The sequence below is a fragment of the Staurois parvus genome, unplaced genomic scaffold, assembly GCF_062004578.1.
Source record: "Staurois parvus isolate SC_StPar_1 unplaced genomic scaffold, SC_StPar_1.0 ptg000287l, whole genome shotgun sequence".
NCBI lineage: Eukaryota > Metazoa > Chordata > Amphibia > Anura > Ranidae > Staurois > Staurois parvus.
The window spans coordinates 12,785,084-12,791,132 of NW_028318083.1; the positions used below are offsets into that span (position 1 = coordinate 12,785,084).

The 6,049-nt window shown below is 41.1% G+C and overlaps 1 long non-coding RNA gene across 1 annotated transcript; it reads right to left on the reverse strand.

The window, feature by feature from the left end:
* Window positions 1-2,281: 2,281 nt before the first annotated feature.
* Window positions 2,282-5,835, reverse strand: LOC149458392 (uncharacterized). Its single transcript, XR_016313426.1, has 2 exons — window positions 5,791-5,835; window positions 2,282-3,021 (listed from the first exon to the last, which is right to left on the reverse strand). It is a non-coding gene; the product is annotated as an uncharacterized LOC149458392 (long non-coding RNA).
* Window positions 5,836-6,049: the final 214 nt, after the last annotated feature.

Sequence of the window (6,049 nt, forward strand, 5' to 3'; positions counted from 1 at the left end):
AGTAGAAATAGTATTAGTGGTGTTGGTTGTAGTTGTGAAAGAAATCATAATCTGAGTAAGCAATTAATAACAGTGAGAATACGTAAAATTGACACTTCAGATTTAGATGGATACCAGTGAACTGAATCACTCACTTCCACTGAGCATGAGTCAATCTCAAGCGCCTACCTTCTTCTCTACCGCTCAGCCACTTTTGACGGCACTTACGTTCTTGTTGCTGGTCAATGAGGACAATTCTACACTGATTACATGCTTGTTGATAGGCAGTGGGTCACTCAGTTTGCCTAAGCTTCCCCATTTTACACCCCTACTTCTCTCTGCTCTGCCCTGATTAGCTGCACTGCTCTAATCACAAGCCCAGAGCTCTGAGTTTATGATAGTCTACTACCTACCTTCCTCCCTGCCTGCTGTGTTACTCATCATTAGGATGACCCCTTGTACCCAGACTACCCTTTTGAATTGCCGCCTGACTTGGCCTTGAATTGTTCCCTGGATCCGATTGCCTGCTACCTACCCTGACCTTAGAAATATTTAATGGATTACGCTTGCCACTTGCTGTCCTGAGTTTGGACTGTCTCAAGATTGCGCTACAAGCCACTGTCTTCTGCATTACTAGCCTTGAGAATACAGGTACCCTTGTCTCATTTTGTTCAGTCCTCGTGCCATCTGGCAAGGAAATATGGCATTGTGTTCTATGACCTAGGAACAACCAGGCACTGATAGGCCTGCATGCGTTAAGGGAACAAGGGCTGCTGAAGACAGAGCAAACTCTCACCAGCTATAGTTCCTGACCTAGGCATCGAGATGATAATCACACTCGATAATTCAAGTGGCAAGATTTCCTAAGTGGAGTTCCTAGTGTTACCCCAGCAGAGCAAGTATCATGGCATTTAGGACATTTTCTAGTCTTCTGCTATATTATTTACAATATTATTAGAAAATAAAGCGATACCCCCCCCATGGAGCCCTCTGCAGGAAGGTCACAGAAAGGCTATTACTTCCACATAGAAAACAGGGGTCCTTAAAGCAGAGCTCCACCCAAACGGGGAAGTACAGCTTTAAGGCCTCATCCCCCACTCCCCGTTAAGGATTGGCATCTTTGGGGAGCAGGGAGAGAGTGGGTACCCAATTTTGACAGGTACCTGCTCCCACTTCTGCTGCGGTTGCCTAGACAATTGGAAGCAGAAGTTGTCCTCCTTCCCCATAGCCTTCTGGAACACATGACAGGTCCCAGAAAACTACGGGACCATTCACAAGGTATAGTGCTACTCGTGAATGCGCAGTGGCCACATAGCTGTGAAGCTGCAAGCTATCACAGCTGGGTGCCCACACGTAAGATGCCGGTGCAGGGGAGAGAAGACAGCCTGTGAAACCAGCTGTGGTGAGGACACCACTGGATCAAGGGACAGGTGAGTATCTGTTTTTAAAAGTCAGCAGCTACAAGTTTTGCAGCTCCTGACTTTTATTTTTTTTACATTTTGACTGGTGCTCCACTTTAACTGCAGGGGACAGGCTTTTCTACTTTCTAAATAAATTAATTGAAAGATATAGAAAACTTTTTTGTTTGGTTACACCTGGAATGTATTAGCTGATTTTACTGTAAATTAATGTAAACTGGGCTTAAATACATATTACTTTCTTGTTTTATGTTATTGGCTATTTCAGACTCTGTAAGAGTCAGACCACCTAAAACTATTGTTGCACTTTTTGTTAAATGCAAGGGAGTTAAATAATTCTGAAAGTTTCTTACATCTTTTTGGTATGATGTTGGTGAGATATATGCACCCCCGCTTGGGACTGCACCCCTGTGTGATAATTATGATCCCTTGTCGGCTTTCCTTGTTATTATTTGATATGATGGAGAACTCAATAGAAGGTGGAACTAAAGATGTTCAAGTTATTGAAATAGAAAAAAGTCAGTAATTATAACAGGTATTGTGGGAGTGTTTACCACATATAAAAAAGGGGTTGACTCTATCTACAAAGATTAACCTATAACTAAAATAACTCATTTGCTGGACTTATTTCTAAAAAGGGTAAATCTTTCCAAAAAAGGTTCCTAGTTCCTAGCAGAGACAGGTTCTGTGGGCCTATTTGACCCCAGGGATTGTTTGATCTAATCTTCTCAGAGTCTCCCTCTTGCTGCGGTAGTGTCTGCGCTTATTGGAGGTGTCTTAAACTAAGATAAAAACAGAGACACTTTTAAAATGGCAATGCCATGTGGACGGATTGAAGAATTCAAGCCCTAACCCCTTGCCGTTTGACTGCCCAAGACATAAACGAAGATAGTGATTCTTTATTCAATCTACTAACATATTCCAAAATGTAATATTTAACTTGACTGCTGAGCAAGGATTACTGGACAGACACACGCTGTTTCTGTAAAATCATAGTTTAAATACAGTATTTGTGAATTTCTTTTTAAATCATCTCTGGAAATGACTCCAGAGATGATTGAAATCATTTCTGTATTTACAACAGCTTGTATTTTGAATATTTTCTTTAACAACACTGCAGTACTGTGTAGTGATTATGTTACAACATTTATTACTATTTTACTGATACATATATTACACAATCGATTCTGACAATATGTGCATACTATTTTCATTGTGTGTTTATACTCCGGTTAGCCATAGAAATATGACCACCCACCATAACCTGTCGAGGCATGCACTCCACTAGACCTCCTAAAGTATGCTGTGGTATCTAGCACCATGTCTTCAACAGCAGATTCATTAAGTCATGTAAGCTGTGAGGTGGGACCTCCATGAATCAGACTTGTTATTCCAGCACATCCCACAGATGTTCGATAGGATTGAGATCTGGAGAATTTGGAGGCCATGTCAACACCTTAAACTCATTGTTGTGTTTCTCAAACCATTCTTGAAATCATCAGACCAGGACTCTTTCTTCAACTGTTCTGTGGTCAAGTACTGATGTTCACTTGCCCACTGTAGGCACTTTTGCCATAGACAAATGTCATACCTCCCAACTTTTTGAGATGGGAAAGAGGGACACCTATTAGCAAAAAAATGAAAGCGTAAGACACACCCCTTGCCACATCTCCCTTACAGGAGAATTATACAAAAAATAGGATAGTTTAAACCCACAAGTGCTTTTTTTTACCACTACTCATTATATTGGCTTTTGGCATTTACAAATGGAGCAAATTAGAAATTGGAAGAAAGGTTTAGCACTGCAAAACAGTTTTTAATAGATAAATAGTGCATTTTATATACAGTACAACTATATAGATCAGACCAAAATGAGGGACAAATGAGGAGGAAGGAGGGACAGAGGGACTTTGTTTCAAATGAGGGACAGTTCCTTGAAATCAGGGACAGTTGGGAGCTATGTCAGCATGTGCAGTCTGAACAATCTACTGCTACACAGCCATATACGCAACAAACTGTGATGCACTATGTGTTCTGACAGCTTTCTAACCATTACAGTGCCTTAGAAAAAGTATTCATATCCATTGAAATTTTCCACATTTTGTAATGTTACAACCAAAAAATGTATTTTATTGGGATTTTATGTGATAGATCGACTTGCAGTTGTAGTTGCAGTGAAAGGTGGTTCTACAAAGTACTGACTCAGGGGAGCTGAGTCCAAATGCACGGCACACTTTTCAGATATTTATTTGTAAAAAATTTTGAAAACCATTTATTATTTTCCTTCCACTTTACAATTATGTGCCACTTTGTGTTGGTCTATCACATAAAATCCCAATAAAATACATTTACGTTTTGGGTTGTAACATGACAAAATGTGGAAAACTTCAAGGGGTATGAATACTCTTTCAAGGCACTGTACAATTTGGCCCTTGTCAAAGTTGCGCAAATTCTTACGCTTCCCGTTTTTTCTGTTTTCAATACATCAACTTTAAGGACATGTGCACTGCCTAACATATCCCACTGACTTTCAGATGCCATTGGAACAAGTTAATAAATGTTATTCACTTTACCTGTCACTGGTCATGATGTCAGGGCTGATTAGAGTGTATATACAGTATATATATATATATATATATATATATATATATATATATATATTTATTATATACGCACACTATAATGTGAAAAATATTGTGCCTTTAGACACACATGAACTTTAATGGCATCCCAGTCTTAATCTGTAGGGTTCAATATTGAATTGGCCCACCCTTTTAAAGCTATAACAGCTTCAACTAGTCGATGAAGACCGGCTGACAACTCATGGGGCCCCCGGGCAATAGGGGATCATGGGGCCCCTGTGTCCTCGCCCGCACCCGAAAAAGCCAATGAAAAGGTACCAAGAGCATCTCATGGGGCCCCCTACTGAGCCCGGGCCCTCGGGCAGTGCCCGATAGCTTGAATGGTCAGTCCGCCCCTGGTGAAGACTGTTCACAAGGTTTAGGAGCGTGTCTATGGGAATGTTTGACCATTCTTCCAGAATCGCATTTGTGTGGTCAGGCACTGATGTCGGATGAGAAGGCCTGGCTAGCAGTCTCTGCTCTAATTCATCCCAAACGTGTTCTATCCAGTTGAGGTCAGGACTCTGGGAGGCCAGTCAAGTTCCTCCACCCCAAACTTGCTCATCCATGTCTTCATGGACCTTGCTTTATGCACTGGTGCGCAGTCATGTTGGAACAGGAAGAGGCCATCCCCAAACTGTTCCCACAAAGTTGGGAGCATGAAATTGCCCAAAATGTCTTGGTATGCTGATGCCTTAAGAGTTCCCTTCACTGGAACTAAGGGGCCAAGCCCAACCCCTAAAAAACAACCCCACACCATAATCCCCCCTCCACCAAATGTTACACTTGGCACAATGCAGTCAGGTAAGTACCGTTCACCTGGAAACTGCCAAACCCAGACAAGTCCATCGGATTGGCAGACAGAGAAGCGTGATTCATCACTCCAGAGAACACATCTCCACTGCTTCATAAGTTCCAGTGGTGGCGTGCTTTACACCACTACATCTGACACTTTGCATTGCACTTGGTGATGTAAGGCTTGAATTCAGCTGCTCAGCCATGGAAACCCATTCCATGATGCTTTCTACGCACTGTTGTTGTGCTAATCTGAAGGCCACATGAAGTTTGGAGGTCTTTAGCTATTGACTCTGCAGACAGTTGGCTACTTCTGCGCACTGTGCACTTCAGCATGCGCTGACCCCGCTCTCATTTTACATGGCCTACCACTTCATAGCTGAGTTGATGTTGTTCCCAGTTGCTTCCACTTTGTTATAATACCACTAACAATTGACCGTGGAATATTTAGTAGCAAGGAATTTTCATGGATGGACTTATTGCAGTGGTGGCAGCCCATCACGGTACCATGCTTGAATTCACTGAGCTCCTGAGAGTGACCCATTCTTTCACAAATGTTTGTAGAAGCAGTCTGCATGCCTAGGTGATTGATTTTATACACCTGTGGACATAGAGGTGACTGGAACAGCTGAATCCAATGATTTGGAGGGGTGTCCCAATACTTTTGGCAATATAGTGTGTGTGTGTATATATATATATATATATATATATATATATATATTATTATTACATCAAGTTTATAAAGCGCCAAAGGGTTTGCTCAGCGCTGTACAATATAGGGCGGACAATACATGGCACAGTACAACAATAACAAACAACGTACGAATTGTAAGAGGGCCCTCTTATATATATATATATATATATATTCTCTTTAAGCCTTTAAGGAGTAGTTGCACTTTAAGGAAGTAGTTGTTTTTGTTTAGATGTAAGCAAACTATATACATTAGTCTATATCTCAGCATTTACAAAAGACTCACAGCTTGTAAAATGTCCATATGAATTGCAGACTCAGCCAGCTGCCCTCAGACTATAGAGTGTAATCACTGTAAACACAGTTTATGCATACATGATAAATGCTGTTGGGATCCCTCTTGTGGTTATTTATGAGCATTGCAGCATGACGTCTTCCTTGACTTACATTCACATTGTTATGTTGTTTATGCCAAGAAATGAAAAGATATATGCTCTCTTTACATAAGTTCAAAGTGAATTTAGTAAACTTTCAATATGATTTGA